The sequence below is a fragment of the Neofelis nebulosa genome, chromosome X (assembly GCF_028018385.1).
Source record: "Neofelis nebulosa isolate mNeoNeb1 chromosome X, mNeoNeb1.pri, whole genome shotgun sequence".
Lineage (NCBI taxonomy): Eukaryota > Metazoa > Chordata > Mammalia > Carnivora > Felidae > Neofelis > Neofelis nebulosa.
Genome location: NC_080800.1, coordinates 63,733,038 through 63,758,199, shown reverse-complemented (window position 1 = coordinate 63,758,199; position 25,162 = coordinate 63,733,038). Strand labels below are relative to the sequence as shown.

At 38.9% G+C, this 25,162-nt stretch overlaps 1 non-coding gene across 1 annotated transcript; it reads right to left on the bottom strand.

The window, feature by feature from the left end:
- Positions 1-267: 267 nt before the first annotated feature.
- Positions 268-414, bottom strand: LOC131503367 (U12 minor spliceosomal RNA). The gene has a single exon (XR_009257439.1). It is a non-coding gene; the product is annotated as a U12 minor spliceosomal RNA (small nuclear RNA).
- Between the last annotated feature and the right edge of the window lie 24,748 nt (positions 415-25,162).

Here is a 25,162-nt window from a genome sequence, read left to right as displayed (position 1 = left end):
AATGATGTTGAGCATCTTTTCATGTCCCTTTTGGCTATCTGTATATCTTGTTTGGAAAAATGTCTATTCAAATCCTCTGCCCATGTTTTTCTTTAGAAGTTTCAGGTAACACAGGGAGTAGTGAAGGCAAGTGCAAGGCTGCTGTGGGAGTTGTCGACCTTGGGCCTGTAAAACCTCGAGGGTTAATCCTCTTTATTATAAGCACCTTCTAAATCTTGTTCATTACTGTTGTACCACTCTACTCTTTCAGTGTTAAAGGGAGATGGGCAGATGGTGACTCCCAGGCGTCCCGCAAAGTAGACAGGTCACCTTTGGGGGCAGCTATTATCTGCTCAAAAATTAATCTCACATTAGCAGTGAGAATTTGGGCACCACCTTGAATTATTATTTTCCTTACTCATAGGTTTATGTCATCCTCTGCCCTTTTTTAAAGCTATTATTTTATTGTTACTAAGTTGTATTTCTTCATATATTTTGGATTAACTTTTTATCAGATATATGATATATTCTCCCATTCAGCGGGTTGTGTTTTCATTTTGCTGATGGTTTCATTTGCTCTCCAAAAACTTTTTTTTATTTAGAATTATTTTTATTTTTTTTCAATATATGAAGTTTATTGTCAAATTGGTTTCCATACAACACCCAGTGCTCATCCCAAAAGGTGCCCTCCTCAATACCCATCACCCACCCTCTCCTCCCTCCCACCCCCATCAACCCTCAGTTTGTTCTCAGTTTTTAACAGTCTCTTATGCTTTGGCTCTCTTCCACTCTAACCTCTTTTTTTTCCCTCCAAAACCTTTTTATTTTGATGTAGTCCTATTCATTTATTTTTGCTTTTGTTTTCCTTGCTTTTGAAATCATATTTTAAAAAAATCACTAAGACAAATGTAAGGGAGATTACCAGGTATGTTTTTTAATGTTTTAATTTATTTTAGAGAGGTGGGGGAGGGACAGAGAGAGAGGGGGATAGAGGATGTGAAGCAGGCTCTGTGCTGAGATCCCATGTGGGGCTTAAACTCATAAACCTTGAAATCATGACATGAGCCAAAGCTGGACATTTAACCAACTTAGCCACCCAGGCATCCCATATCAGTTGTATGGTTTCAGGTCTTACATTAAAAGACTGTAATCCATTTGAGCTGATTTTTGTATATGGTGTATGATAGTGCTCCAGTTTCATTCTTTTATATGTAGCTTTCCAGTTCTCCAACAGCATTTATTGAAAAGACTGTTTCTTTTCCATTGTATATTCTTGTTAACTTTGTCAAAATTTAATTGGCCATATAAGCGTGGGTTTACTTCTTGGCTTTTTATTCTGTTTCATTAAACTCAGTGCCTGTTTTTTGCCCATAACATACTGTTTTGATTACAATAGCTTCATAGTGCACTTAGAAATCAGAGAGCATGAGGGGCGTTTGGGTGGCTCAGTGTGTTGAGCTTTTGACTTCAGCTCAGGTCATGATCTTGTGGTTCGTGGGTTCGAGCTCACATTGGGCTCTATGCTGACAGCTGATTTTCTCTTTCCCAAGATTGCTTTGGTTATACATGGTCTTTTATGTTTTCATACAAATTTTAGGATTGGTTATTCTATTCATGTAAAAAATAGCATTGGACCTTTCATCAAGGGTGCATTATATCTGCAGATACCTTTGGGCAATTTGGACATTTTAATGATCTTAATTATTCCCATCCTTGAGCACAAAAATCTTTTCATTTATTTGTATCTTCTTCATTTTTTTTCATCCATGCCTTATAGTTTTCAGTGAACATGTCTTTCACCTCCTTGGTTAAATTTATTCCTAGATGTTTTATTCTTTGTGATACAATCATAAATGGTATTTTTTCTTGACTAATCTTTCTGATAGTCCATTACAAGTGTATAAAAATTCAAGAGATCTTTATATTAATTGGTATTTTTACTGATTGTGTTTACTCATTCTATCATTTTTTGATGGGGTTCCTAGGGCTTTCTATATATACTATCAGGTCATCTGCTAATACTAAAAGTTTCATTTCTTCCTTTCCAATTTTGGATGCATTTAATTTTTTTCTTGGCTAATTGCTATGGCTCAGAATTTCAATATATTGTTGAATAAAAATGTTAACTGTGGATAGCAGACATCCTTGCCTTGTTCCTGATCTTAAAGGAAAACCTTTCATTTTTTTCACCATTGAGTATGATTTTGGCTGTGGGTTTTTCATATTTGATCTTTATTATGTTGAAATATGTTCCCTCTATACCCACTTTGTTGAGAGTTATGATAAATGGATGTTGAATTTGCCAAAATGCTTTTCCTACATATATTGAGATGATTGTATGATTATTTTCCTTTCATTTTGTTAATATGGTGCAGCATGTTGATTGATTTGCAGGTGTTGAACCATCCTTGCATCACTGAAATAAATCCACTTAATCACGATTCTTTTCGTGTATTGTTAAATTCAATTTGTTAATGGATTAAAGACCTAAATGTGAGACTTGAAATAGTAAAAACTCTAGAGGATAACAGTGGCAGTAATCACTTTTATATTGGCTGTAGCAACTTCTTTCTAGATATGTCTCTTGAGGCAAGGGAAACAGAAGTAAAAATAAACTACTGGGACTACCTCAAAATAAAAAGCTTCTGGGGGCGCCTGAGTGGTTCAGTTGATTAAGTGTCCAACTTTGGCTCAGGTCATGATCTTGCAGCTGGTGGGCTCAAGTGCCGCATTGGGCTCTGTGCTGACAGCTCAGAGCCTGGAGCCTGCTTCAGATTCTGTGTCTCCCTCTCTCTCTACCTCTCCCCTGCTCACAGTGTGTCTGTCTGTCTTTCTTGCAAAAACAAATAAATAGTAAAAAATATTTTTAAAAAGATTCTGCACAAAAAAAGAAACAATAAACAAATCTAGAAGGCAATCTATGGAATGGGAGAAGATAGTTGCAAGTAATATATCTGATAAAGCGTTTGTATCCAAAACATATAAAGAATTTATCAAATCCACACTCAAAAAGCAAATAATCCAATTAAAAATAGGCAGAAGACATGAATAGATATTTTTCCAAAGAAGACAAACAGATGGCTGACAGACACAAGAAAAGATGCTTAAAATCACTAATCACCAGGGAAATACAAATCAAAACTACAATGAGGTATCACCTCACACCTGTCAGAATGGCTAAAATCAACAACATAGGAAACAACAGGTATTGGCATGGATGTGGAGAAAGGGGAACCTCTTTCACTCTTGGTGGGAATGAAAACTGTTGCAGCCACTCTGAAAAACCCTATGGAGGTTCCTCAAAAAGTTAAAAATAGAACTACCCTACAGTCCAGCAATTGCAGTAGTAGGTATTTATCCAAAGAATACAAAAACACTAATTCAAAGGTATACATGCACTCTGATGTTTATAGCAACATTAGCAACAATATACAAATTATGGGAACAACCTAAATGTCCATCAACTGATGAATAGATAAAGAAGTGGTATATGTATTCAATGGAATATTAGACATAAGAAGAATGAAATCGTGCCATTTAAAATGATGTGGATGGAGCTAGAGAATATCATGCTAAGTGACGTAAAGTCAGTCACATATGATTTCATTCACATGTGGCATTTAAGAAACAAAACCAAGGAGCAAAGGGAAAAAAGAGAGAATCAAACCAAGAAACAGACTAAACTATAGAGAACAAGCTTATAGTTGCCAGATGGGAAGTGGGTTAGGGCATGGATTAAGTAGGTTACAGGGATCAGGGAGTGCACTTGCTATAATGAGCACTGGGTGTTGTATGGAAGCTTTTATTCACGTAATTGCACACCTGAAACTAATATTACACTGCATGTTAACTAACTGGAATTAAAATAAACATTATAAAAAAGAAACAACTGAAAGTTATAACTATCTAGTTTGAAACAGTATAAACTTTGCTACATTATTGTATAAAATCTCTGTTTTATATAGGTTTGTTACCCTTTTTGTCGTCAATGTCACTAATTACAACTTTATACTTCTTAATATTGATTTATAATCATTGTTTTATGCATTTATCTTCTGAATGATATAGAAACAAAAATGACAAATACAGTAAAATGCAGTAATACTAGCATTTATATTGATCTGAGTATTTACTTTTACCAGGATTCTTTATACAGTTGACTTTTGAGCAACATAGGAGTTGGGCCACCAACTGCTGTGCAGTTAAAAATCTGCTCTATCTTTTGACTCCCCCAAAGCTTAACAATAGCCTACTATAGACAGGAAGCTTTACCAATAACATAAACAAGTCAATTAACATATATTTTGTATGTTATTTTTATTGTGTATTGCATTATTATGAAGTAAGCTAACAAAAAGAAAATGTTATTAAGAGAATCATAAGGGTGAGAAAATACACTTATCGTACTGTATGTAATTTATTGAAAAAAATCTATGTGTAGCCAGCTGAGACAAGGATGGCAAACATTGGGACTGGTTCCAGGATGGCGATGTCCCATAGCCTGGTGGCCTTGGATCAACATCAGTAGCTGCCTAAAATACCCATGAGAAGTGACAGAAGACTGGAGGTGCAGTACAGCTGTCCCATATGCCTGGAGGTGTAACACCAGCGTGTGATCATTGGCAGCTGTGGGAACACATAAATGTGCCAGCCTCTGGGAGGTCATGGGCCCAGGATACTTCCAGAAGAAGGGATGTATGCTTGGTCTGGAAGGAGCTTGATGAAGGCTACAGGCACTCGACAGGACTTGTTGGACGGGGGAACCATGGCACAGGGCTCCCTGTGCAATACTGTTCCTGCCCTCCAGGCCTGTTCCTCTACTTCAGCCCAACCTCCTATTTGGCACCCCTGAGTGTTGAACCTGACCACCTCGTAGGCAAATGGTGTTACCTGTAGCCCTTCACAGGTCTAGGGCCCCTCGGCACTGCTGATGGCCTCAGCAGGCCTCCCTGGGTACTCGGAGGGCAGCAGGTTTGACTTCTGCACCAGTCATTTTCAATTTGGTTTCATGGAGTCTGGGGTGGGTACTTGTAAATAAATGCCTTGTGGCTTTTGCTGTCAACTCTTTAAAAAATTCTGTGTATAAGTGGACCTGCACAAATGAAATTTGTGGTGTTCAAGGGTCAACTGTATCTTCAAATGGCTTCAATTTAGTGTCTAGTGACATTTCATTTCAGCCTGAATGATTCCCTTCAGCATTCTTGTAGGATAGGTTTGCTGGCAATGAACTTTCTCAGCTTTGCCTCAGAATGCCTTAATTTCTCATTGTTTTTTATAGGATAGCTTTGCTGGATTTCAAATATTTTGTTGACAGTTTTTTTTTCTTTCAGCACTCTTGAATATGTCATCCCACTTCCTTCAGTTGTCTCTGGTTTCTGTTAAGAAATCGGCTGCTAATATTGTGACTATGCCTTTTACATGATGAATTACTTCTACTGCTTTCAAGATTGTCTTTTGCTTTCAACACTTTGATTATAGTGTGTTTCAGTGTGGACCTTTTTTTTCTTTTTTATATTATTCAGAGTTCATTGAGCTTTTTATATATGTAGATCATGCCGTCTAACAGCTTTGGGAAGTTTTTAAACATTATTTCTTCAAATATTCTCTCCTCCCCTTTCCTCTCCTTTTGGGACTCCCATTATCATATTATATGTTGGTACACTATATGGTGTCCCACAGATATCTTAGGCTCTGTTCATTTTTTCTTTATTTTTTTTAATTACAGCTTCTCATACTGAATATTTTCAATTGCCCTGTCTTCCTGTCTGCTGATTCTTTTCTGCTTTCTCAAATCTGTTGTTGAAATCCTCTAGTGAATTTTTCATTTCAGTTATAGTTTTCAGCTCCAAAATTTCTATTTGAGTTCCATTTTATTATTTCTCTTTATTGATATTCTCTATTTTTAGAATATCATTCTCCTGGTTTCCTTTAGTTCTTTTTCTTTGGTTTCTTTTAGCTCCATTAGCATACTTAAGACTTGGGTTAAAGTCCTCCAGTAGTAAGTACAATGTGTGGGCTTCCTCAGGGATAGTTTCTGTCAGTTTATTTATTTATTTTCTTATTAATAGGACATACTTTCTTGTTCCTTTGCATGCATCATTTTTTTGGCATAAAACTGGACATTTTGAATATTATAATGTTATAACTGTGGAAATGAGATTCTTCTCCATCTGCAGTTGTTGTTTACCATGATTTTTGTTTGTTTAATGACTGACTATTTTTTAAACTAATTTTAAAAAATAATATTCTTTGTTTTGGATGGTCTCTGATGTCTCTGTTCCTTTTGGTAGTGTTCAGATAGTGATTTGAGTGTGATTTTTGCAGACACCTAAGTTAAAAAAACAAAAAAAACCTGTTTCAGTCTTTGTATATTGGCTTTGTCTTGGGGCACTCTTTAAATTATTTTTTAATGTTTATTTTATTTTTGAGAAAGACAGAGCATGAGTGGGGGAGGGGCAGAGACAGAGAAGGGGACACAGAATCCGAAGCAGGATCCAGGCGCCAAGCTGTCAGCACAGAGCCTGACGTGGGGGTTAAACCCATGAACTGTGAGATCATGACCTGATTTGAAGTTGGACACTTAACCAACTGAGCCAACCAGATGCCCGTTGGGGCACCCTTTTAAGACTAAGCCAATCTGCTTACTAGTCTACTTGAGTCTTCATTTCCTGCTTGCACTGAGCCTAGATAAGAATCAGCAAGAGTGAAAGCTAAGGGTTTTCTCGGGTCTTTTTTGAACATTTGTGCTAGACTGGGAAAGCACTTAGATTCATTGTTAATATGAAGAAGTTTTGTTGTTTTTTGTTTTTTCTTTTTGTCTTTCAGTTTAGATAATTGCTAGTAATTTATCTTCAACTTCAATAACATATTTTTCTACTGTGCTCAATCTGCTAGTAAGTCCATTTAGTTAATCCTTTATTATTATTTTTAATTAATAGAATTTAATTTTTAGAGAAAATTTAGGTTTATAGAACACAAGAGCTTTTTCAAAATCTTTATTTCCCAAAGTAACTTCAGCTTTTCCTGCCAGGATTTCATAATATTAATGTTTGCATAGCTGTACTTTTTTGTCTCCAGCGGTAGCAGCTTGTTCATTTGCCTTTCTATCTTTTAAAGGAATGCCCTTCACATGGCCACTTTAATGTCTGAAAAAGTGATTATGAAAAAAAAAGTGTCCTTGCATGATTCCTTCAAGGAACCCCTAGAGAAGTCAAAATCAACAAACATAATTCTTTTTGTTGTTGTTGTTATTTTACTTCCAGTGGAGTTAACACACAGTGTTATATTAGTTTCAGGTATTCAATATAGTGATTCACTGATTCCATAAATTACTAGTGCTCATCAAGATAAGTGTACTATTAATCTCCTTCACCTATTTCACCCATACCTCCACCCACTTCCCCTCTGGTAACCATCTGTTCTCTATACTTAAGACTCTGGTTTGTTGTAATTTTGTTTTGTCTCTTTTCCCCTTTTTGTTCATGTGTTTTGTTTCTTAAACTCCACATATGAGTGAAAGCATATGCTATTTGTCTTTCTGTAACTTATTTTGCTTAGCATTGTACTCGATCCATGTTGTTCCAAATAGCAGGATTTCATATTTTTTATGGCTGTTTATTATTGTTATATATATACATATATATGTATATGTATGTATATATATACATATATATTGCATTTACTCTTGTAATAATGATGTATAAGCATAGGCGTGCATATATCTTTTTGAATTAGTGTTTACATAGTTTTTTAATAAATAACAGGTACTGCAATTACTGGATCATATGGTAATTTTATTTTATTTTATTTTTTTGAAATCCTGGGAACCAAGGATTTTATTTATTTATTTTTTCAATATATGAAGTTTATTGTCAAATTGGTTTCCATACAACACCAAGTGCTCATCCCAAAAAGTGCCCTCCTCAATACCCATCACCCACCCTCTCCTCCCTCTCACCCCCCATCAACCCTCAGTTTGTTCTCAGTTCTTAAGAGTCCCTTATGCTTTGGCTCCCTTCCACTCTAACCTGTTTTTTTTTCCTTCCCCTCCCCCATGGGTTTCTGTTAAGTTTCTAAGGATCCACATAAGAGTGAAACCATATGGTATCTGTCTTTCTCTGTATGGCTTATCTTACTTAGCATAACACTCTCCAGTTCCATCCATGTTGCTACAAAGGGCCAGATTTCATTCTTTCTCATTGCCACGTAGTATACCATTGTGTATATAAACCACAATTTCTTTATCCATTCATCAGTTGATGGACATTGAGGCTCTTTCCATAATTTGGCTATTGTTGAGAGTGCTGCTATAAACATTGGGGTACAAGTGCCCCTATGCATCAGTACTCCTGTATCCCTTGGGTAAATTCCTAGCAGTGCTATTGCTGGGTCATAGGGTAGGTCTATTTTTAATTTTTTGAGGAACCTCCAGTGCAAGAGGGTTCCCGTTTTTCCACATCCTCTCCAGCATCCAGAGTCTCCTGATTTGTTCATTTTGGCCACTCTGACTGGCATGAGGTGATATGAGTGTGGTTTTGATTTGTATTTCCCAGATGAGGAGCGACATTGAGCATCTTTTCATGTGCCTGTTGGCCATCTGGATGTCTTCTTTAGAGAAGTGTCTATTCATGTTCTCTGGCCATTTCTTCACTGGATTATTCGTTTTCCGGGTGTGGAGTTTGGTGAGCTCTTTATAGATTTTGGATACTAGCCCTTTGTCCGATATGTCATTTGCAAATATCTTTTCCCATTCCGTTGGTTGCCTTTTAGTTTTGTTGGTTGTTTCCTTTGCTGTGCAGAAGCTTTTTATCTTCATAAGGTCCCAATAGTTCATTTTTGCTTTTAATTCCCTTGACTTTGGGGATGTGTCAAGTAAGAAATTGCTATGGCTGAGGTCAGAGAGGTGTTTTCCTGCTTTCTCCTCTAGGGTTTTGATGGTTTCCTGTCTCACATTCAGGTCCTTTATTCATTTTGAGTTTATTTTTGTGAATGGTGTGAGAAAGTGGTCTAGTTTCAACCTTCTGCATGTTGCTGTCCAGTTCTCCCAGCACCATTTGTGAAAGAGACTGTCTTTTTTCCATTGGATGTTCTTTCCTGCTTTGTCAAAGATGAGTTGGCCATACGTTTGTGGGCCTAGTTCTGGGGTTTCTATTCTATTCCATTGGTCTATGTGTCTGTATTTGTGCCAATACCATGCTGACTTGATGATTACAGCTTTGTAGTAGAGTCTGAAGTCTGGGATTGTGATGCCTCCTGCTTTGGTCTTCTTCTTCAAAATTACTTTGGCTATTCGGGGCCTTTTGTGGTTCCATATGAATTTTAGGATTGCTTGTTCTAGCTTCAAGAATAATGCTGGTGCAATTTTGATCGGGATTGCATTGAATGTGTAGATAGCTTTGGGTAGTATTGACATTTTGACAATATTTATTCTTCCAATCCATGAGCAGGGAATGTTTTTCCATTTCTTTATATCTTCTTCAATTTCCTTCATAAGCTTTCTATAGTTTTCAGCACACAGATCTTTTACATCTTTGGTTAGGTTTATTCCTAGGTATTTTATGCTTCTTGGTGCAATAGTGAATGGGATCAGTTTCTTTGTCTTTCTGTTGCTTCATTGTTAGTGTATAAGAATGGAACTGATTTCTGTACATTGATTTTGTATCCTGCCACGTTGCTGAATTCATGTATCAGTTCTAGCAGACTTCTGGTGGAATCTGTCGGATTTTCCACGGATAATATCATGTCGTCTGCAAAAAGTGAAAGCTTAACTTCATCTTTGACAATTTGGATGCCTTTGATTTCCTTTTGTTGTCTGACTGCTGATGCTAGAACTTCCAAAACTATGTTAAACAACAGCGGTGAGAGTGGACATCCCTGTTGTGTTCCTGATCTCAGGGAGAAAGCTCTCAGTTTTTCCCCATTGAGGATGATATTAGCTGTGGGCTTTTCATAAATGGCTTTTATGATCTTTAAGTATGTTCTTTCTATCCCGACTTTCTCGAGGGTTTTTATTAAGAAACGTTGCTGAATTTTGTCAAAGGCCTTTTATGCATCGATTGACAGGATCATATGGCTCTTATCTTTTCTTTTATTACTGTGATGTATCACATTGATTGATTTGCGAATGTTGAACCAGCCCTGCATCCCAGGAATGAATCCCACTTGATCATGGTGAATAATTCTTTTTATATGCTGTTGAATTCGATTGGCTAGTATCTTATTGAGAATTTTTGCATCCATATTCATCAGGGATATTGGACTATAATTCTCTTTTTTTACTGGGTCTCTCTCTGGTTTAGGAATCAAAGGCATGCTGGCTTCATAGAATGAGTCTGGAAGTTTTCCTTCCCTTTCTATTTTTTGGAATAGCTTGAGAAGGATAGGTATTATCTCTGCTTTAAACGTCTGGTAGAACTCCCCTGGGAAGCCACCTGGTCCTGGGCTCTTATTTGTTGGGAGATTTTTGATGACTGATTCAATTTCTTCGCTGGTTATGGGTCTGTTCAAGCTTTCTGTTTCCTCCTGATTGAGTTTTGGAAGCGTGTGGGTATTTAGGAATTTGTCCATTTCTTCCAGGTTTTCCAGTTTGTTGGCATATAATTTTTCATAGTATGCCCTGCTAATTCCTTGTATCTCTGAGGGATTGGTTGTAATAATTTCATTTTCATTCATGATTTTATCTGTCTGGGTCGTCTCCCTTTTCTTTTTGAGAAGCCTGGCTACAGGTTTATCAATTTTGTTTATTTTTTCAAAAAGCCAACTCTTGGTTTCATTGATCTGCTCTACAGTTTTTTAAGATTCTATATTGTCTATTTCTGCTCTGATCTTTATTATTTCTCTTCTTCTGCTGGGTTTAGGCTGTCTTTGCTGTTCTGCATCTATTTCATTTAGGTGTGCTGTTAGATTTTGTATTTGGGATTTTTCTTGTTTCTTGAGATAGGCCTGGATTGCAATGTATTTTCCCCTCAGGACTGCCTTCGCTGCATCCCAAAGCGTTTGGATTGTTGTATTTTCCTTTTCATTTGTTTCCATATAATTTTAAATTTCTTCTCTAATTGCCTGGTTGAGCCATTCATTCTTAGGAGGGTGTTCTTTAACCTCCATGCTTTTGGAGGTTTTCCAGACTTTTTCCTGTGGTTGATTTCAAGCTTCATAGCATTGTGGTCTGAAAGTATGCATGGTATGATTTCAATTCTTGTACACTTATGAAGGGCTGTTTTGTGACCCATTATGTGATCTATCTTGGAGAATGTTCCATGTGCACTCGAGAAGAAAGTATATTCTGTTGCTTTGGGATGCAGAGTTCTAAGTATATCTGTCAAGTCCATCTGATCCAATGTATCATTCAGGGCCCTTGTTTCTTTATTGACTGTGTGTCTAGATGATCTATCCATTTCTGCAAGTGGGGTGTTAAAGTCCCCTGCAATCACCACATTCTTATCAATAAGGTTGCTTATGTTTGTGAGTAATTGTTTTATATGTTTGGGGGCTCCTGTATTCGGCGCGTTGACATTTATATTTGTTAGCTCTTCCTGATGGATAGACCCTGTGATTATTATATAATGCCCTTCTTCATCTCTTGTTACAGCCTTTAACTTAAAGTCTAGTTTGTCTGATATAAGTATGGCTACTCCAGCTTTCTTTTGACTTCCAGTGGCATGATAAATACTTCTCCATCCCCTCACTCTCAATCTGAAGGTTTCCTCAGGTGGAAAATGAGTCTCTTGTAGACAGAAAATAGATGAGTCTTGTTTTTTTTTTATCCATTCTGATACCCTATGTCTTTTGGTTGGCACATTTATTCCATTTACATTGTTATTATAGAAAGATATGGGTTTAGAGTCATTGTGATGTCTGTAAGTTTCTTGCTTGTAGCGATGTCTCTGGTACTTTGTCTCACAGGATCCCCCTTAGGATCTCTTGTAGGGCTGGTTTAGTGGTAACGAATTCCTTCAGTTTTTGTTTGTTTGGGAAGACCTTTATCTCTGCTTCTATTCTAAATGACAGACTTGCTGGTTAAAGGATTCTCGGCTGCATATTTTTTCTGTTCATCACATTGAAGATCTGCCATTCCTTTCTGGCCTGCCAAGTTTCAGTAGAGAGATCGGTCACGAGTCTTATAGGTTTCCCTTTAGATGTTAGAGCACGTTTTTCTCTAGCTGCTTTCAGAATTTTCTCTTTATCCTTGTATTTTGCCAGTTTCACTATGATATGTCGTGCAGAAGATCGATTCAAGTTATGTCTGAAGGGAGTTCTCTTTGCCTCTTGGATTTCAATGCCTTTTTCCTTCCCCAGTTCAGGGAATTTCTCAGCTATGATTTCTTCAAGTACACCTTCAGCACCTTTCCCTCTCTCTTCCTCTTCTGGAATACCAATTATGCATAGATTATTTCTCTTTAGTGCATCACTTAGTTCTTTCATTTTCCCCTCATACTCCTGGATTTTTTTATCTCTCTTTTTCTCAGCTGCTTCTTTTTCTATAATTTTATCTTCTAGTTCACCTATTCTCTCCTCTGCCTCTTCAATCCGAGCCATAGTTATCTCCATTTTATTTTGCAGCTCATTGATAACATTTTTTAGCTCCTCCTGGCTGTTCCTTAGTCCCTTGATCTCTGTAGCAAGAGATTCTCTGCTGTCCTTTATACTGTTTTCATACCCAGCGGTTACTTTTATGACTATTATTCTAAATTCACTTTCTGTTGTATTGTTTAAATCGTTTTTGATCAGTTCATTAGCTGTTATTATTTCCTGGATGTTTTTTGAGGGGAATTCTTCCGTTTGGTCATTGTGGATAGTCCCTGGAGTGGTGTGGGACTGCGGGGCACCTCCCCTGTGCTGTTTTGAATAACTTGGGTTGGTGGGTGGGGCCCACCGGGGGGCAGGGCAGTCAGACCTGATGTCTGCCCTCAGCCCACCGGTGGGGCCACAGTCAGACTGGTGTGTGCCTTCTCTTCCCCTCTCCTAGGGACAGGATTCACTGTGGGGTGGCGTGGCCCATCTGGGCTACTTGCACACTGCCAGGCTTGTGGTGGTGGGGATCTGGTGTATTAGCTGGGGTGGATCGGCAAAGTGCACAGGGGTGGAAGGGGCAGGCTCAGCTCACTTTTCCTTTGGGGATCCCCTTCGGGAGGGGCCCTGTGGCACCAGGAGGGAGTCTGACATGCTGGAGGGATGGATCCACAGAAGCACAGCGTTGGGTGTTTGTGTGGTGCAAGCAAGTTTCCTGGCAGGAACTGGTTCCCTTTGGGATTTTGGCTGGGGGATGGGCGAGGGAGATGGTGCTTGGGAGCGCCTTTGTTCCCCGCCAAGCTGAGCTCTGTCATCCGGGGCTCAACAACTCTTCCTCCCGTTGTCCTCCAACCCTCCCGTTGTCCCAGCAGAGCTGTTAGCTTATAACCTTCCAGATGTTAATTCCCGCTTGCTGTTGGTACACACTCCGTCCAGCCCATCCGCTTTTGCAAGCCAGACTCGGGGGCTCTGCTTAGCCGGCGGGCTGCCCCTCTGCCCTGGCTCCCTCCCGCCAGTCCGGGGAGCGTGCTCCACCTCTCCCCCCTTCCTACCCTCTTCCGCGGGCTTCTCGTCTGCGCTTGGCTCAGGAGACTCCTTTCTGCTAGTCTTCTGGCAGTTTTCTGGGTTATTTAGGGAGGTGTAGGTGGAATCTAAGTGATTAGCAGGAAGGGCAGTGAGCCCAGCGTCCTCCTACGCCGCCATCTTCCCTCTGCTCCAGTAATTCTATTTTTAATTTTTAAAGAAACCTCTATATCATTTTCCAGAGTGACTGCACTTGTTTGCATACCCACCGACAGAACATGAGGGCTCCTTTTTCTCCACATTCTCACTAACACTTGTTGTTTCTTGTGTTTTTTATTTTGGCCATTCTGATCAGGTGTGAGGTATCTCATTGTGCTTTTGATTTGTATTTCTCTGATGATGAGTGATGTTGAACATCTTTTCATGTGTTTCTTGGCCATCTGTATGTCTTCTTTGAAGAAATATCTGTTCAAGTCTTCTTCACATATTTAAACTGGATTATTTGTGTGTGTGTGTATTGAGTTTTATAAGTTCTCTATATGTTTTGTATACTAACTATCAGATAAGTCATTTGCAAAAATCTTCTCTCATTTAGTATATTGTCTTTCAGTTTTGTTGGTTGTTTCCTTTGCCATGCAGAAGGTTTTAATTTTGATGTAGTCCCACTAGTGTAGTTTTGCTTTTGTTTTCCTTACCTCAGGAGACATATCTAGAAAGACGTTGCAAGGGCAGATGTCAGAGAAATTATTGCCTGTACTCTCTTCTAGGATTCTTCTGGTTTCAGTTCTCACAGTTAGGCCCTTAATCCATTTTGAGTTTATTTTTATGTATGGTGTAAGAAAGTGGAACAATTCCATTATTTTGCATGTTGGTGTCCAATTTCTCAACACAATTTGTTGAAGACTGTCTTTTTCCCATTGGATATTCTTTCTTGCTTTGCTGAAGATAGATCATATAATTGTGGGTTTATTTCTGGGCTCTCTATCTATGTGTCTACTTTGTGCCAGTGCCATATTATTTTGATTACTATAACTCTGTAATATAACTTGAAGTCTGGAACTGTGATACTCTCAGCTTTGTTTTTCTTTTTCATAATTGCTTTGGCTATTCAGGGTCTTTTGTCATCCCATTCAAGTTTTAGGATTCTTTTTCTCCATTTATGTGAGAAGTGTTACTGGTAAGTTGATAGGGATTTCATTAAACTCTAGATTGCTTTGGTTGTAGTGTGACCATTTTAACAGTATTTATTCCTCCAATCCATGAGCATGGAATGTCCTTCTATTTGTTTGTTGTCTTTAATTTCTTTCACTAGTGTTTTATAGTTTTCAGAGTACAGGTCTTTCACCTCCTTATTTAAGCTTCTTCCTGGATGTTTTACTATTTTTGGTGCAGTTGTAAATGGGATTGTTTTATTAATTTCTTTCTGCTGCTTCAATTTTTTTATGAACATGTTCCACTCTGTCCTTCCAGAAACCAGGTGTCTACACCTGAATGCAGACTGGTATCTTCAATACAACTACTTCACTGGCAATACTGGTTGGGCAAATTTAGTTAACATGCCTCAAAGCTCTCCTACCTTGTTTCAATCACATTTTCCTTGATTCAGCATTTACTTGTTTGCTATAAGCCTTTGATTATTTTTCAGAGTTCTGAAAAAATTGATACTAACAGTTTCTGCTCATTTTTTTTTGTTTCTATGGAGGGATGGACACTTGGAACTCCTTACTCTGCCAGTTTCACTGATGTCATCACTTCCGGTGCATTTTTACTAAGAGGGCATTCAAGGCCCTCAAATACTATTATTTATTTTTGTAACCTCATTTCTACCACTTATATTTAAGCAGCCTATACTTCAGCCAAACTGTATTTACTGCTTTATCCATATGCCTTATATGCTTTCCTTTTTAGTGACTTGCTTCATGTTGTTTCTTCTGTTTAGAATCTATAGTCAATGGAGTCTATGCATCAATGGAAGAAGGTCAAGCAGTCCAAGAACATATATATACAAATTACATGGAAAACTTTGTGAGCCTGGAAATATGTGATTTTTTTTTCTGGAGGAGAGGGTCTTTAGATTCTCAAAAGAATGTGACTAAAAAAACGACAAGAGGTAATAATTAGTGGCTCAGGCTATTCTTCTGCCCTATTTTCCTCTTTTAAATAAACAAACCTTACCCATTCTTTAGGGCCCAGCTTAAATGTTACTTCCTTTGTGATACCCCTCACTTCTTTGTAAATAATTTTTTTTTGGTTTAATTCTCAAGACTCACTTTATTTCTAAACTCTTAAGGTACTTTTCATTTTCCATTGTGTATTATAGTTATGAATACATTTTTTAGAAGAAAGAGTTTTGGAGTTGGACATATATGAGTTTGTATCTTATTTTTATCACTTGATAGTTTTGTGGCCTTGGGCAATACACTGACCTCTCTTAAGCTTTACTGGTAAAAAAAAAAAGAAGTGACGATAACACCTATCCCATGATGGTGTTTTGAGGATTAAGTTAAATATGGTAAGATATGTTAAGCACCATATTCTTCTTGGAAAATAGTAGATGCACAATAAATGTCAATTCTTATCTCACTTAGTAATGTTTTCTTCTGCAAGTAGCAGAAAACCTAACAGTTATTTAAACCATAAGGACATTTTTGTTTACTTATCAAGAAGTTTGCATGTGTTGGTTCTAGGGTTTATTCACTGGCACAATGATGTCATGAAGGGCTTAAATTATTTCCATCCTGTTCCATCATTTTCAGCATATGCATTTTTGTCTTCATTCTTATTGTCTCATGAATGTAAGATAGCTACTGCAGCTGAAGGCGTGAAATTCTTACATGTATGTGGAAAAGGGCAAGAGTTTTAAGGTTTTCTTTTCATTGGGCTGAAGGAACCTAGCAAAGTCTTCTATAAAGCCTTCCAAAAGACTTCCCCTGGTAATGTAGGTAAAGAAGTTTCCCATTGCTCTTTTATCTATTTCTTCTTCTACTATGAGATCCTGAAGGACAGAATCCATGCCTTTTTTCTTTCCATAAACCCAGCATGTAGTATAGTACTTGACATATAGTAGGTGCTTCCTGGCTCCTCAATCAATACAAACTGAACTGGTTGTGGTAGGTGTGTCCTCTGTGAGTGGTCATTACTACTATTGTTAGGAAAATAAGTGTTAAACATATGAAGTATATAAAAATTTGCAGTTCTTAATTCTTAAAGAAGTCTTTCAGATCATTGACCTCTGGGCAGAGAGGAAAACTGCATTGCCATGCTAGGCTATCAATCTTCTGTGTGATTTCCACACCTTGTTTGGATTTGGTAAAAGATCTTTGTTTTGGCTTTAATCAGTGACATTTACATGAACTTGGTACTCTTGTTTGTTCTAAATGATCTATTGATGTGTTTGAGGGGGTTGATCTCCTGGGTCTTGATGAGGTCAGAATTTCCTTCCTCCTGGGAAGGGAGGGAAGATGGCGGCGTAGGAGGACGCGGGGCTCACCGCGCGTCCTGCTGATCACTTAGATTCCACCTACACCTGCCTAAAGAACCCAGAAAACTGCCAGAGGATTAGCAGAACGGAGTCTGCGGAGCCAAGCGCAGATGAGAGGCCCACGGAAGAGGGTAAGAAGGGCGGCGAGGCGGTGCGCGCTCCACGGACTGGCGGGAGGGAGCCGGGCAGAGGGGCGGCTCGCGGGCCAAGCAAAGCCCCTGAGTCTGGCTGGCAAAAGCGGAGGGGCCTGACAGACTGTGTTACGACAACAAGCGCGACTTAGCGTCTGGGAGGTCATAAGTTAACAGCTCTGCTCAGAAAGCGGGAAGGCTGGAGGACAAAGGGAGGGAGAGCTGCTTAGCCCCCAGACGGCAGAGCTCAGTTTGGTGAGGAACAAAGGCACTCGCCAGCGCCATCTCCCCCGCCCATCCCCGAGCCAAAATCCCAAAGAGAACCAGTTCCTGCCAGGGAACTTGCTCCTTCCGAGCAAACACCCAACTCTGTGCTTCTGCGGAGCCAAACCTCCGGCAGCGGATCTGACTCCCTCCCGCTGCCACAGGGCCCCTCCTGAAGTGGATCATCTAAGGAGAAGCGAGCTAAGCCTGCCCCTCCTGCCCCTGTGCACCTTGCCTACCCACCCCAGCTAATACGCCGGATCCCCAGCACCACAAGCCTGGCAGTGTGCAAGTAGCCCAGACGGGCCACGACAACCCACAGAGAATCCCGCCCCCAGGAGAGGGGAAGAGAAGGCACACACCAGTCTGACTGTGGCCCCATCGGTGGGCTGGGGGCAGACATCAGGTCAGACTGCAGCCCCGCCCACCAACTCCAGTTATACACCACAGCACAGGGGAAGTGCCCTGCAGATCCTCACCACTCCAGGGACTATCCAAAATGACCAAACGGAAGAATTCCCCTCAGAAGAATCTCCAGGAAATAACAACAGCTAATGAACTGATCAAAAAGGATTTAAATAATATAACAGAAATTGAATTTAGAATAATAGTCATAAAATTAATCGCTGGGCTTGAAAACAGTATACAGGACAGCAGAGAATCCCTTGCCACAGAGATCAAGGGACTAAGAAACAGTCACAAGGAGCTGAAAAACGCTTTAAACGAAATGCAAAACAAAATGGAAACGACGACAGCTCGGATTGAAGAGGCAGAGGAGAGAATAGGTGAACTAGAAGATAAAGTTATGGAAAAAAGGAAGCTGAGAGAAAGAGAGATAAAAAAATCCAGGAGTATGAGGGAAAAATTAGAGAACTAAGTGATACACTAAAAAGAAATAATATACGCATAATTGGTATCCCAGAGGAGGAAGAGAGAGGGAAAGGTGCTGAAGGGGTACTTGAAGAAATTATAGCTGAGAACTTCCCTGAACTGGGGAAGGAAAAAGGCATTGAAATCCAAGAGGCACAGAGAACTCCCTTCAGACGTAACTTGAATCGATCTTCTGCACGACATATCATAGTGAAACTGGCAAAATACAAGGATAAAGAGAAAATTCTGAAAGCAGCAAGGGATAAACGTGCCCTCACATATAAAGGGAGACCTATAAGACTCGTGACTGATCTCTCTTTTGAAACTTGGCAGGCCACAAAGGATTGGCACGAGATCTTCAGTGTGCTAAACAGAAAAAATATGCAGCCAAGAATCCTTTATCCAGCAAGTCTGTCATTTAGAATAGAAGGAGAGGTAAAGGTCTTCCCAAACAAACAAAAACTGAAGGAATTTGTCACCACTAAACCAGCCCTACAAGAGATCCTAAGGGGGATCCTGTGAGACAAAGTACCAGAGACATCACTACAAGCATAAAACCTACAGACATCACAATGACTCTAAACCCGTATCTTTCTATAATAACACTGAATGTAAATGGATTAAATGTGCCAACCAAAAGACATAGGGTAACAGAATGGATAAAAAAAACAAGACCCATCTATTTGCTGTCTACAAGAGACTCATTTGAGATCTGAGGACACCTTTAGATTGAGAGTGAGGGGATGGAGAACTATTTATCATGCTACTGGAAGCCAAAAGAAAGCTGGAGTAGCCATACTTATATCAGACAAACTAGACTTTAAATTAAAGGCTGGAACAAGAGATGAAGAAGGGCATTATATAATAATTACAGGGTCTATCCATCAGGAAGAGCTAACAATTATATATGTCTATGCACCGAATACCAGAGCCCCCAGATATATAAAACAATTACTCATAAACATAAGCAACCTTATTGATAAGAATGTGATAATTGCAAGGGACTTTAGCACTCCACTTACAGAAATGGATAGATCATCTAGGCACACAGTCAATAAAGAAACAAGGGCCCTGAATGATACATTGGATCAGATGGACTTGACAGTTATATTTAGAACTCTGCATCTCAAAGCAACAGAATATACTTTCTTCTCGAGTGCACATGGAACATTCTCCAAGATAGATCATATACTGGGCCACAAAACAGCCCTTCATAAGTTCACAAGAATTGAAATTATACCATGCATACTTTCAGACCACAATGCTATGAAGCTTGAAATCAACCACAGGAAAAAGTCTGGAAAACCTCCAAAAGCATGGAGGTTAAAGAACACCCTACTAAGAATGAATGGCTCAACCAGGAAATTAGAGAAGAAATTGAAAAATATATGGAAACAAACGAAAATGAAAATACAACAATCCAAACGCTTTGGGACGCAGCGAAGGCAGTCGTGGGAGGAAAATACATCGCAATCCAGGCCTATCTCAAGAAACAAGAAAAATCCCAAATACAAAATCTAACAGCACACCTAAAGGAAATAGAAGCAGAACAGCAAAGGCAGCCTAAACCCAGCAGAAGAAGAGAAATCATAAAGATCAGAGCAGAAATAAACAATATAGAATCTTAAAAAACTGTAGAGCAGATCAACGAAACCAAGAGTTGGTTTTTTGAAAAAATAAACAAAATTGACAAACCTCTAGCCAGACTTCTCAAAAAGAAAAGGGAGAGGACCCAAATAGATAAAATCATGAATGAAAATGGAATTATGACAACCAATCCCTCAGAGATACAAACAATTATCAGGGAATACTATGAAAAATTATATGCCAACAAATTGGACAACCTGGAAGAAATGGACAAATTCCTAAACACCCACACTCTTCCAAAACTCAATCAGGAGGAAACAGAAAGCTTGAACAGACCCAGAACCAGCGAAGAAATTGAATCGGTTATCAAAAATCTCCCAACAAATAAGAGTCCAGGACCAGATGGCTTCCCAGGGGAGTTCTACCAGACGTTTAAAGCAGAGATAATACCTATCCTTCTCAAGCTATTCCAAGAAATAGAAAGGGAAGGAAAACTTCCTGACTCATTCTATGAAGCCAGTATTCCTTTGATTCCTAAACCAGACAGAGACCCAGTAAAAAAAGAGAACTACACGCCAATATCCCTGATGAATATGGATGCAAAAATTCTCAATAAGATACTTGCAAATCGAATTCAACAGCATATAAAAAGAATTATTCACCATGATCAAGTGGGATTCATTCCTGGGATGCAGGGCTGGTTCAACATTCGCAAATCGATCAATGTGATACATCACATTAATAAAAAAAAAAGAGAAGAACCATATGATCCTGTCAATCGATGCAGAAAAGGCCTTTGACAAAATCCAGCACCCTTTCTTAATAAAAACCCTTGAGAAAGTCGGGATAGAAGGAACATACTTAAAGATCATAAAAGCCATTTATGAAAAGCCCACAGCTAACATCATCCTCAAGGGGAAAAACTGAGAGCTTTTTCCCTGAGATCAGGAACACGACAGGGATGTCCACTCTCACCGCTGTTGTTTAACATAGTGCTGGAAGTGCTAGCATCAGCAATCAGACAACAAAAGGAAATCAAAGGCATCAAAATTGGCAAAGATGAAGTCAAGCTTTCGCTTTTTGCAGATGACATGATATTATACATGGAAAATCCGATAGACTCCACCAAAAGTCTGCTAGAACTGATACATGAATTCAGCAAAGTTGCAGGATGCAAAATCAATGTACAGAAATCAGTCGCATTCTCATACACTGACAATGAAGCAACAGAAAGACAAATAAAGAAACTGATCCCATTCACAATTGCACCAAGAAGCATAAAATACCTAGGAATAAATCTAACCAAAGATGTAAAAGATATGTATGCTGAAAACTATAGAAAGCTTATGCAGGTAATTGAAGAAGATATAAAGAAATGGAAAGACATTCCCTGCTCATGGATTGGAAGAATAAATATTGTCAAAATGTCAATACTACCCAAAGCTATCTACACATTCAATGCAATCCCAATCAAAATTGCACCAGCATTCTTCTCGAAACTAGAACAAGCAATCATAAAATTCATATGGAACCACAAAACGCCCCGAATAGCCAAAGTAATTTTGAAGAAGAAGACCAAAGCAGGAGGCATCACAATCCCAGACTTTAGCCTCTACCACAAAGCTGTCATCATCAAGACAGCATGGTATTGGCATAAAAACAGACACATAGACCAATGGAATAGAATAGAAACCCCAGAACTAGACCCACAAACGTATGGCCAACTCATCTTTGACAAAGCAGGAAAGAACATCCGATGGAAAAAAACAGTCTCTTTCACAAATGGTGCTGGGAGAATTGGACAGCAACATGGAGAAGGTTGAAACTAGACCACTTTCTCACACCATTCACAAAAATAAACTCAAAATGAATAAAGGACCTGAATGTGAGACAAGAAACCATCAAAACCTTAGAGGAGAAAGCAGGAAAAGACCTCTCTGACCTCAGCCGTAGCAATCTCTTACTCGGCACATCCCCAAAGGCAAGGGAATTAAAAGCAAAAGTGAATTACTGGGACCTTATGAAGATAAAAAGCTTCTGCACAGCAAAGGAAACAACCAACAAAAGTAAAAGGCAACCAACGGAATGGGAAGAGATATTTGCAAATGACATATCGGACAAAGGGCTAGTATCCAAAATCTATAAAGAGCTCACCAAACTCCACACCCGAAAAACAAATAACCCAGTGAAGAAATGGGCAGAAAACATGAATAGACACTTCTCTAAAGAAGACATCCAGATGGCCAACAGGCACATGAAAAGATGTTCAACGTCGCTCCTCATCAGGGAAATACAAATCAAAACCACACTCAGATATCACCTCATGCCAGTCAGGGTGGCCAAAATGAACAAATCAGGAGACTATAGATGCTGGAGAGGATGTGGAGAAACGGGAACCCTCTTGCACTGTTGGTGGGAATGCAAATTGGTGCAGCTGGTCTGGAAAGCAGTGTGGAGGTTCCTCAGAAAATTAAAAATAGACCTACCCTATCCTATGACCCAGCAATAGCACTGCTAGGAATTTACCCAAGGGATACAGGAGTACTGATGCATAGGGCCACTTGTACCCCAATGTTTCTAGCAGCACTCTCAACAATAGCCAAATTATGGAAAGAGCCTAAATGTCCATCAACTGATGAATGGATAAAGAAATTGTGGTTTATATACACAATGGAATACTACGTGGCAATGAGAAAGAATGAAATATGGCCTTTTGTAGCAACGTGGATGGAACTGGAGAGTGTGATGCTAAGTGAAATAAGCCATACAGAGAAAGACAGATACCATATGGTTTCACTCTTATGTGGATCCTGAGAAACGTAACAGAAACCCATGGGGGAGGATAAGGAAAAAAAAAAAAAAGAGGTTAGAGTGGGAGAGAGCCAACGCATAAGAGACTGTTAAAAACTGAGAACAAACTGAGGTTTGATGGGGGGTGGGAGGGAGGGCAGGGTGGGTGATGGGTATTGAGGAGGGCACCTTTTGGGATGAGCACTGGGTGTTGTATGGAAACCAATTTGACAGTAAATTTCATATATTAAAAAATAAAAATAAAAAATTATATAGGAAGTGTAACTATGGCATTAGTTACCATATCAATTACAAAAAAAAAAAAAAGAATTTCCTTCCTCCTGAATGACTCCAAATGTTGGTTACACATCTCATTTGAGCACCAGGTATGAGAGATGCAAGGAGTCATGACCTGTTTACCCTCTGGTCAAAGGAACTCATCTATATTACAAATGCAATGAAGAAAATGTACTTTTGGGAACATAGTCAAACAGCGAGGGAGAACAGCTTTTATTTTTTTCCATCCTTCAAGATTGAAAATAAAATCTTCATCAATTTATAAGTTTAATTAAAGAATCTCTGCTCCTAGTCTCAGTTGGATTATTGCAAAGACTTCCTACCTTGTCTTCCTACTTTCATTCTTCTGCCCTGTAGTCTGTTTTGTGAGAGACAATTTTTCCAAAAACAGCTTTCATCATGTAACTTCCTTCTCAAAAATACTTCCTGGTGCATATAGGGTAAACCCCCAAATTCTAGGCCTATCACTCAGGATTTTTTGCAGTCTTGTGTCTTCATGCCTTTCCAAACTCATCTCTCATGTATTCTCTAGTCAAAACAGTCTCTTTACTGGTCCCCAAAGTACTCACTCCATCCCACTATCCTCTTACTTAAGTCCCACTCACTATTCAAGCTCAACTTCTACCTTCTCCATATCATCTTCAGACCATATAAGTTTCCTTACATTCTCTTAGCACTTGTGGCTTTAGCACAAATGGTGTTTGGCACAGTTTTCCCCATGTATCTGTTTCAGACCCCTAACTTGACTACAAACTCCTTAAAGGAAAGGCTTATTTTCCTCCTTTTCTGTGTTCCCTTCAGCACCTTGGCTTGCTCAAAAACTTTTCTATTTCCTGCCACATGTTATTATTCTGTCCACATGTGGATTAATAAATCAGAGGGTAAGGTAGCCCAGAAAGGTGACAGAAGCTAGTCTGCAATTCAACAATATGTCATTAAACCTGTTCATGTGTAATTAAGGAGGCACTATTCTTATTTACTTATTTTTGTTTGTTCCAAATTTTTATTTAAATACTAGTTAGTTAACATACAGTGTAATATTGGATTCAGGAGTAGAATTTAGTGATTCATCACTTACATGGAACTCCCAGTGCTCATTATAACAAGTGTCGTCTTTAATGCCCATCACCTATTTAGCCCTTCTCCCACCAACCTCCTTCCTTCAACCCTCAGTTTCTTCTTTGTATTTAAGAGTCTCTTATGGTTTGCTTTCCTCTCTCTCTCTCTTTTTCCCCTTCACGTATGTTCATCTGTTTTGTTTCTTAAATCCCACATATGAATGAATTCATATAGTTTACCCATTCATCAGTCAGTGGACATTTGGAATCTTTCCCTAGTTTGGCTATTGTTGATAATGCCAAACACTGGGGTACATGTGCCCCTTTGAATCAGTACTTTGGTTCCTTTGGGTAAATACCTAGTGTGGCAATTACTGGGTTGTAGGGTAGTTCTATTTTTAACCTACTGAGGAACCTCCATACTGTTCTCCAGAGTGGCTGCACCAGTTTGCATTCTCACCAACAGTGTAAGAGGGTTCCCCTTTCTCTGCATCCTCACCAACATCTGTTGTTTCCTGTGTGGTTAATATTAGTCTTTCTGACAGGTGTGAGGTGGTATCTCATCATGGTTTTGATTTGTATTTTACTGATAATGAGTGACATTGAGCATCTGTTCATGTGTCTGTTAGCCATCTGGATGTCTTCTCTGGAAAACCATCTATTCATGTCTTCTGCCCTTTCTTAACTGGATTATTCAATTTTTGGGTGTTGAGTTTGAGAGTTCTTTATAGATTTTGAATATTGACCCTTTATCAGATATGTCATTTGCAAATATCTTCTTTCATTCCATAGGTGCCTTTCAGTTTTGTTGATTGTTTCCTACACTGTGCTGAAGTTTTTATTTTGATGAAGTCCCAATAGTTCATTTTTTATTTTGTTTCCCTTTCCACCAGAGACATGTCTAGTAAGAAGTTACTCTGGCCGAGGTCAAAGAGGTTGGTGCCTGTGTTCTCTTATAGGATTTTGATGGGTTCTTTTCTCATATTTAGGTCTTTCATCCATTTTGAATTTATTTTTGTGTATAGTGGAAGAAAATGGTCCAATTTTATTCTTCTGTATGATCCTGTCCAGTTTTCCCAACACCGTTTGTTAGAGACTTTTTTTTCCATTGGATATTCTTTACTGCTTTGTCAAAGATTAGTTTGCTATATAGCGGGTCAATTTCTTTTTTTTTC